Source organism: Xiphophorus hellerii, chromosome 7, assembly GCF_003331165.1.
Source record: "Xiphophorus hellerii strain 12219 chromosome 7, Xiphophorus_hellerii-4.1, whole genome shotgun sequence".
Lineage (NCBI taxonomy): Eukaryota > Metazoa > Chordata > Actinopteri > Cyprinodontiformes > Poeciliidae > Xiphophorus > Xiphophorus hellerii.
The window spans coordinates 23,925,411-23,935,254 of NC_045678.1; positions in this window are offsets into that span (position 1 = coordinate 23,925,411).

The following is a 9,844-nucleotide window of genomic DNA, read 5'->3' on the forward strand; positions in this document are numbered from 1 at the left end:
ATGTACTTTTTTGCTTGTAATTGATTTTATTTATTTATTTATTTATTTATTTATTTATTTATTTATTATTTTTGCCGTTTATATATCAGGCTAAAAAACTGCATGCTGAAAGTCCTTAACTTAAAACAGGAAGTGTATTATTTAGATTATTTTGTACAATTTCATGAATGAATTAATCTAATTGTGACACCATTCAATAATAGAACAAATGTTGCAATTATGATAACAGAGTTAAAATACAAACAGAAAATGTGGCCATATCATTAATGCAAGCACATTTATCATCAGTAGACGCAAACAAACGGACAATGGCATGAAAACACCCTCGGCACTTTGCTATTTTGTTATTTCCCCATTAAACTAATGAGTTTCTGTTCCCCATTAATTGCTTCATTTCAGTTCTGCTGCAGATATTTATTTCTGCAACAGCATGCCTGCATTGACTGTTTGCCTTTTTTGGGCTCCAAAATGAAATAACTTAATTAGTGACCATAAATATAAAGACCCTTCAAATTAACCTTTGTTACACTACATTACACTTTTGCATTAAACCAAAATTATTTTTTTCTCACAAGGATGGCCGTAGATATTGTAATATAAGTCACAGTTGGGGAAAAATTATATTTCGGGGATTTGATAAATCTTTCAAAAAAGAGTACAATATTCAAAAATGTTACTGTAAAAAAAGTAGTGATGATGTATTCCAAATATATCTCACCCTGTTAATAACAGCAAAACACTTGTCAGTTTCAAAGGATCAAAATCAACCAATAACTAAATAAATTTAAAGTGTATGATGAATAGTTTACTCATAACATGGGCGTGAATTTTACATCGAATCTAATGAGTGAATAATAATGCAACTACTTCATGGGGATTTTCTGCAAGACGCGCAAGTTGAAAATTATAAACACCATAGAAGTAGTTGGTGAAACATCCCCCGGCAAGATGCATCTCCAAAAATACTTTTTTTTCCATCAAAAATTACTGCCTTAACTCTGGCTGACTAGCAGTCCATTCTTTTAGGCATAAGTCTATGTAAATTTTTAACTGTATTTAGGTTGATTTTTCAAATATTCTAATAAAGTAATCCCAGAAGCTTGTTGAGAGCTAAAGATGTGTTCAAGGCACAATTTTTCAAAGCACATTTTCACAACACAAAACAAGCATACTTTATATAACTTTGACCCTGTGTAAGTCAGAATGAAAATCAAACTATTGAAATTTGTTGAAGTTGAGTGTTAACATCAAATACTTCAATACCCCAACATTAATATGACATTCCTGGTCTTGACAAATGCAAATAATTGATCAGTGAAACTGTAAATTTTGTTACAGATATGTTCATGTTTCATTGTGTTTGTCCACCTTACCTGCTTTGTGGAACTCTCACCAAGATTTTTTCTTGTGCTAAATTTCAGAGACTGTTCCTGTCAGCAAGAAAATAGGAAGAAGCTCACCCCTTGACCTTTTTTTCTGAAGCATACTTCTTTTTCAGCTGCTTGATAACAAGTTATTATCCAATGTGGCAGGCTTTAGAGAGCTTGTGAAAAGTGGCGAGGGTCTCTTTTGAGATGTTATTAAGCATGAGTAGAGACCCTTAAGGGCCTCAACAGGCTGTCCTTCCACTTCCAAATGTTTCAATAGGAAGCTACAAAGCTAAAAAATAATCAGTTTAGGTCTCTTCACCTTGGTTTTTTATAAAGTCATCTTTTCACAGTTTGAGTTCTTGAGTTCCCTAGCAGCATGAAAATCAGAATTTAAACAATAATTTTTTTTTTAAGGTTTCTATTTCACCATTATTGTATGCTTTTCTTTTGAACCCAATTAAGAGACAATACTTGTTTAATGTAGTTGTCCACTTCATCCAGGGTATGCTATGCAGAGGATTACAGTAATAATGTTGTGCCTATAAGCACTGCAGAGCTATAACACTCCCCAGATGATTCCCACTCCTTGTTCAGTAATGCAGCTCATACAGATTGCACACCCATTTGTTTAGCATCATTGTTTGTTATGTTGCAGAGAAATGAGCTAGCAAACCTCCTCCTTGGATTTACGTTAATAGGGTTATAGGGAGGCAGCAAGAAGGGGGGAGAAAAGGGGAGTGCTAATAGGAAAAACACCAAATACACAGGGAGTTTCATCTCTTGTGTCTCCACATGATTAGTTTAACAGCTCCTTTGATCTTTTGCTGTGATTGAAGTGTTTAAGTGGAACATGGGGGGCAATGGCAGAGCCAGAGAGCAGCCGCCGACTACTGCGCCACAAAATGCCTAAGAGGCACAACATCTTAATGTCAGAGGGAAATTAAAACACTTTTCCATTACCAAGGCCCTTGAATCTTAATTCATTTGTCCACACACAAAACAAAGTAGGTGACGGGGTCAGTAAATACTCAGTGAATAAGATGTGAATGTTGACCTTTGAGAACAGGTAGAAAAGAGAATTATTTTAACATATACATTTATATGTGAGAGGGACAGTTCACACTGTGAAACCTTTGGAGGGAGAGGGAGGTTCTACACTGATTAAACAAACATTTTGTTTCACTTCTTGGTAAATCATAAAACACTTAAAATAGACAACAGATGGCACAAAATCTTATTGGTTTAAACTTCTTTCATATGTTGCACATTTACACATTATTGCCAATCATGATTTAAATATTGTTCTATTTTTTTTTAAACAAAAAAAATCTACATTTAATAATAAAAGTTTTAACAAAGATTCAATGTCCATCTAAAACATAACATATAATCCAGATAATAGGAGGCAGAAATGTATAAAAGCTCATACCATGCAAGTCAGCAACATAATGACATTGTTCAAACTGGGCGAAAACCACACTTGTTCATATAACAGATCAATTGATAAATTTTCATAAATTTCTATTAGGGTGGAAACCAGTGCATCAGGTAAAGTCTCTAAACAAAAAAACACAGACAAACTATGATATAATATCTGGCAAAACTTGGATGATTTTCTCTTTTAGCTCCTTGCATTGTACTAGAGAACTTGTTAGTCATTATGCTTTGACTTGTGCTCTACTGCAGTTACAGACAATTGCACTGACTGTAACTGCAACTTCATTTGAAGTCGGAGCTGATTTTGAGATGCCTTTGTGGATGTTGCCATGATCTTACCTGTTATCCATTGAACTGTAAAAAACCACACAAGAAATTGTTTAGTTTTATTAATACTTTCTGTAAAGGTAACACTGAATCAATGAGCAAATAAATTGGTAGCATCTAAATTGAAGGATTTTTCAACCTGGCCTTTGTTATTAATACGTATCAAATTCATTTAAAACATGCTCTTTCAATTTTTTACAGATGCTTTCATACAAAAGAGTGGGTTGCCACTCTTTTGTGCCACTCTTTTGTGGCAACCCACTGACTGACCGAGTTTAAGCGGTCAGTCTTTGTCATAAGTGAAGGAGTTTAAGCATGTTGGTGTCTTGTTTCTGGGTGATGCTGAGACGGAGCAGAAGATTGATGAATGGATTAGTGCCTTGGTTGCAGAAATGCAAGTATTCTTCTGGTTTGTCATTTTTAGGAAGAAGCTGAATCAAAAGATAAGCTCTCTATTTACCACTCAGCCTACATTCTAACTCTAACCTGTGCTCATCAGATATGGATCATGATGGAACAAGATCCCAGCTAAAATCACCAAGCTGGGTTGTGTCTAACCTGGGCTCAGCCTTAGACACAGGGTGAAGACTGGCATCATCCAGCTGGAGCTGCTCCTCCACCTCCAGAGGAACTATTTGATTTGGGTATATATAAATATATATATTTCTTTATGTATTCTATTTGTATATGTATTTGTATATGTATTCTCCTCTCTCTTTGTAGAAAGGGAGAGGAGAGTTTGGGTGTATGTGACAATTGCAATGCTGTCCAGCACAACAGGTTTAGCTGTGGTTAGTGGAGTGTAAACTTCCAACAAATCCAATAAAGAACTTGACAGAGGTACTAACGACACTCTGATGTAACAGTAGTACTCAGGGTGCAGTGCACAGTGGAAGAATAAATACCCTTAGATAGAGAAAAGTCTCTTCCTTGAAGTGATTTTCTTTTGCACATAAATATGTTTCAGCAGTTACCATTTTAGCAGCCAGATATCAAAGCAAAAACTGTTACCTTGAGAGCATCTTATTAAATCTACTCTGTCAAAAAATAGTCTCACCACCATGTGATGTTTGTCTGCTTACAAAACATCAGCCATCAACTCTTGTAAACCCTGACACAGTTCGCAGCCGCGATAGTCATAAGCTTGAGGTATCATCCAGACACACTTCACAACACAAACAATTTGGTACCTGTAATGTCGTGTCAATACCGCTGGACACAAGACAGATGTTGTTATTATTTTGTCATTTCGACTTTGTGCACCAGTTGGAGAGTCTCAGAGATCCCGCTGCACCGTAATGTCAGCTAATGAACGGCGTGCCGGAAAAGCGCAGCAGATTTGTTACCACTGACAGAAAGCAGTGATGGATTCAGGAGTGAACATCCGCAGCACAACAGGCTGCAGACTGTCTGAGAAGCATGGTGACACAGAACCAGTGAAGAGTGCAATTGCAAGTTTAATATTTGTAATGTGTATTTTCATTTAATTTAGAGTGCACTTCTAATCTGTGAAATATGTAAGAGAGGGAGGTGAAAAATTTAAAACTCACATAGATTTATTACACATAGTGAGGCTTTACTTTTTGTCGTTTTTATTGTTTTGTCACGTTGTTAAAGAAGATGCTTGTTCAGAGTGCTGTATCTAGTTGTATTCATAGAAAGTTGAGTGGAAGGAAGAATCTGGTAGGAAGAGGTGCTCCAGCAACGCAAATGACCACAACCTTGAAAGAATTGACAAAAAAATCCAGTCAAAAATTTATGGGAGATTCACAGCATGGTCTAAAGCTGAAGTCAGCACATCAAGAGCTTGTATGCACTGATGCTTTCAAGCATTTATTTCCATCAATTATGATGATTTTCCACTTAGAACTAAGGAAAATATGAATATAATCCTAACCTGATGGCTGTATGTATATGCAATATACAATAAATCTTTCTCACAGAAAATATAGGCCAGTTATTCTGTGTCCTGCACTTCAAAAGACTTTAAAATATTTCAGACTGTGATCCATGTTTATAACCTCAAAGAATTTATTGTTGGGACATATAACATAATTATAATTCCATTGACTGAAATGAAATCTGAAACTTTAAGTTGTTATAGAGATGATCATGAACATCTATAACAAGAACCATGTAATAGAAGGGAAGGAAGATTAAAATAGGCTGAGGGAACAATAAAACTGATGCAGGCGAAATAAAATTATAAGTAAATCTTAGTAAAAAATAAATTCCTTCATACTTTGTTACTGACGCAGTAACTTTGTGCCGTGCAGGATCCCTAATTAAAGAAGATTAAAGGCTCCAGTGTTTGTCACTTCATTCTTGTGTGACCGTTTTTCATCAGTGCTAAACAGGGAGAGATAAAACCTTCACTCTTTCAGTCAGACGGGTAGACGACAGACCCTGCCTTTGATTAGGGTCCATCATCTGATAAACAAACTCAATCAAAAATCATCGTGGAGTGCAATTATTTAAACTCTGTGCTTCCATTTAGACGTTAATTTACCATTAAAAATTAATGAGCCCAGACTTGAAGCAGAAACTGTGTTTTTTGGGATGTTCACTTAAAACTAACAATGCATAATAGACCAGTGTAATGTAGTTTCTGAGAAGGTAAAGTGAACATATGTAGTCGCATTTCATTAAACCATCCCGAGTGAATGATTCTTACATCCACCTTCAACTGCAATAACAGCTGAAAGTCCTCTGGGGTCTGTATGTACCTATACCTCTGTGCACATCTAGAGATTGAAATTTAGGCCCATTCTACTTTGGAAAGATAGCTCAAGTTCAGTAAGATAGGATAGACATTTCAAGTTTCTTATTTATTTGTTTAATCTTTATTTCACCTGGAAAATCCCATTGAGATTAAAAATCTCTTTTGCAAGAGAATCCTGACCAAGACTCTCCCACCTGAGCTTTAGATCTCTCCAGCTCCTCCTCCGAGTCTTTTAGATAATAAAATTCTGAAGATTTCACAGAACAGCTGTTTATGGTTACATTAAACTGCACTCAAGTGGAGTAATAGATGGCGATTGATTTTATCATGTTGACCCATACCATAAAATTTCTCCAAAATATTTTGAAACTCATTGTAATATAAATTTGAATGTGAAATGTGAAGAAGTGTAAGAGATATGAGTACTTTTTTAAAGCACACAATATTTTATTGTTTGTAAGGTTTTGTCAGTTGCTTATGCTATTGTGTGTGCAAGCACATGCTTAAATCGGCACAGATCAACCACTGATTCTTGTTAGAACTATAATCACATCAATTACATGCGCCCCAAAGTGACTTTTCCCAGTCATCCGGCCAGGGATTTCTTTACCCATCAATTAGAAATGTCGTTTCTAATCTGAGCAGGCTTCCCAGACACTGGTCATTTCCCATTAGAGTCATTTTCCCCAGGATCTCATGGAGCGATAGACATCTCCGCAGCTCAATAGAGGAGACGTGGAGGAGACCGTAATTAAAGAGGTGGCATTTACTCTCAGTCGGGCCCTCTCAGAGATCTGAATCTGCAATTACCTTCCAGAAAATAGCATTGTCAGGACAGGACCCGCGTTAATAATGGGCCCCCATCTCTGGGGCAGGGTACAGAATGCAATCATTTCCAGTGAAGCTGCACTTTGATTGTTTATCGCTTTACCCAGGGTTATCAGCCACTCCACTGTAGTGAACGTCCACAGAGGGAAATAATCCTATGGGCCACAAGCAGACCTGTTCAAGCATTTTGCTGAGTGGTGAGTGGAGTCATAAAGGGTAACTTTTAAAAACTGCTCTCAAAAAGGTTGCAACATCATGGATAAAATTCAACAAACCACCATTTCTCAGTTTCACTATCTATAGACTCACTTAACTTCCTGTTTTGCTCCCTATTCTTACACATGCACACTCACTTTCTATTTCATTCACACACTCACTGCAAGTGCACACACTCCCAGAAGTCTCTACCAGCTCATGCCAGACGTTCCAGATACTTTATCAAGTGCATAAGGACCATTTGCACAGAAGGCAATTAAAAGCTTTAGTGGTTCCTGCAGGCAGAGGGGTAGTTTGGGGGCCCCAGTCGACATATGAGCCAGCACCTTATTGGAGGGGGCTGGCTTTGTGCAGCAAAATAGCTTCAGTAATTTATACCAAATAGGCTGAAGGTAGAGCACGAGAGCCAAGAGAAGCGCATCTGCATTAATCAATATGAAATTATCCTGGATGCAATTTGTGGATGGGCAGTCATGCACCTGCCCAGAAATGTGATTGGGGGAGGCTGGCTCATAAATAAAGGACTAGATGCTGCTAAAATTTGATAGCAAAGATTCAAAATCCCAAAGAAAAGATAAACATGAAAATTACAAACTAACATTATCACAATACTCAACTTTTACTCCTGATATTGATACTAAGGAAAATACTCGATACTCGATATCATTTAATATTGACGCAACCTTTCTCAACGGCACAGAGTTCTTTCTAATAAAGAGTAGAACATATTATCACTTACATATGATAACATTTCTATTGCTTTGTTCAAGATAAAACCAATAAGATGCAGGAAATTTGACACCCATTTAGAAACAAAATATTTAATTAACAGTTGATCCTTCCCCTGGTTGGTGTTTGTATTCTTTTGAAAGTATGTGCCTTTCCTTCCTTCAATTTAATCATTTTTATTTTTTGTAACATCTTTAGTGTGTATCTTTTTGTTCTGACTTGTACTGTCAATACACATACAGTACAGACCAAAAGTTTGGACACACCTTCTAATTCAATTGGTTTTCTTTAATTTCATGACTATTTATAAGGCAAGAAATCCCACTTATTAACCTGACAGGGCACACCTATGAAGTGAAAACCATTTCAGGTGACTACCTCTTGAAGCTCATCAAGAAAATGCAGAGTGTGTGCAAAGCAGTAATCACAGCAAAAGGTTGCTACTTTGAAGAAACTAGAATATAAGGGGTATTTTCAGTTGTTTTACACTTTTTTGTTTAGTGCATATTTCCACGTGTTATTCATAGTTTTGATGCCTTCAGTGTGAATCTACAATGTCAATAGTCATGAAAATAAAGGAAACTCAATGAATTAAAAGGTGTGTCCAAACTTTTGGTCTGTGCTGTATGTTTTCCAACTGAATGGACAAATGAAATATCCTGTCTTAAAGAGTTTTCTTTTTTGAGTTTAACGGTAGATCATAAAGATCTGTAAGATTTTCCGATTTTACAAGGATCTGATCCATGCAAATGTATTCACAAGCAGGCCCCACGCCTCCAGGACGCAAATGTTTTTCTAGCCGAGGATCGAGCCCCTCTGAACGAAGCAAAGCATAGAACAATGGGCTTTCACAAGGCTAAGAAGACAGCAGACTTCACTTAGAGCTCCACTCTAAACTCTTGAAACTCGACTCAGATTTACAACAGATTGTTATTTAATCAGCTGTACAAGTAAATCAGTAAGTGTTGCAGATCATCCAGTTACATTTCTTCAGAAATTCTTTCCGATTTAATTCTTTCCGATTTACCTTACTCTTCTTTTGTAGTTTATTGTAAAGTGGTGTTAATATATTTATGTTTTTTTTTAAACAGAAAAAATAGCTTTTAGTGGGGTATGCAACCACTGACACTAGGCTGGGAGTCAAATCCACTTCCTTCTATAAACTGTACTGCTATGAAGTCCCTTCTGAAATGATTTCTGAAAAATCTAAAGACATTATTTTTCATGTGTAAAATTTGACTCAACAGAGTAACAAAAGATATTTTTCTCTGATAATTGGACTTGTAAGACATGCATCCACAAACAAATGCAAATGTATGGGGCTGGTAGGATCCTCCACAGTTGTAAGGAAATAAATCTATTAGCACATTAGTAGAGATAAGAGTGTCCTTAAAATGACCATATGCACAGGTAGCGATAGGGAGGGTGTTCAGCGGATTTGTACATTTGCATATCTTCTAATCAATCCACTTCCAATCTGCATTTAGACGTAAAAGGCCAAGATCATTCTCTCATGTTTTCAAACTAGTCAGTTCCTTATTCTGTTTTTGAAGACCCGACATGCATGTTCACAGCACAGTTTTTTTTTTTTTTTTGAACAAAACATGATTTTGTGTCTCTCCTGAGACACACCCAGGCTGCAAGCTTCCAATGTCATTAGTGTCAGAGACTGGAGGAAAAACTTTGGACATTCTGAAGACCGTCTGGCCCTTCTTTGGCAGCTGGTGACCTTCCTTGGTCCATGCGTTCCACTGCTCTCTCTAGCCTCTTTTCTTTTTTTCTTTTTTTTGCAGGTTTCAGACAGCCTGGCTCTCTTTATCACTCCCTAGGATCAGCAATTGCTCACTGACAGTCTCAGTGATGCCATGCTGTATCTCCTTAGTGCACGACTATGTGCTTTGCAAATGCAATGCACAAGCAAGTAATGAATACAAAAGAAAGGAAGATTGGTGCAGAGCAAAGCTCAGAGCATTTTAAGGACCATAGTAAAAAGACACATATTTAAACTGCACCAAAAAATATGTACATATTTTTTTCAATGAAGTGGTATCACCCGTTTTTAAGCAAAAGTAACAGAGATGTGCCAGATTAAACCATCTGTTAATGAGAATATGATGCTAAGGGTACTACACAGTTGGAACTTTCCATCAGTCCATCCATCCTGCCTTTATCTCCAAGTTCTATATTTAAAACCTGACCACTGCCTTCAATGTAG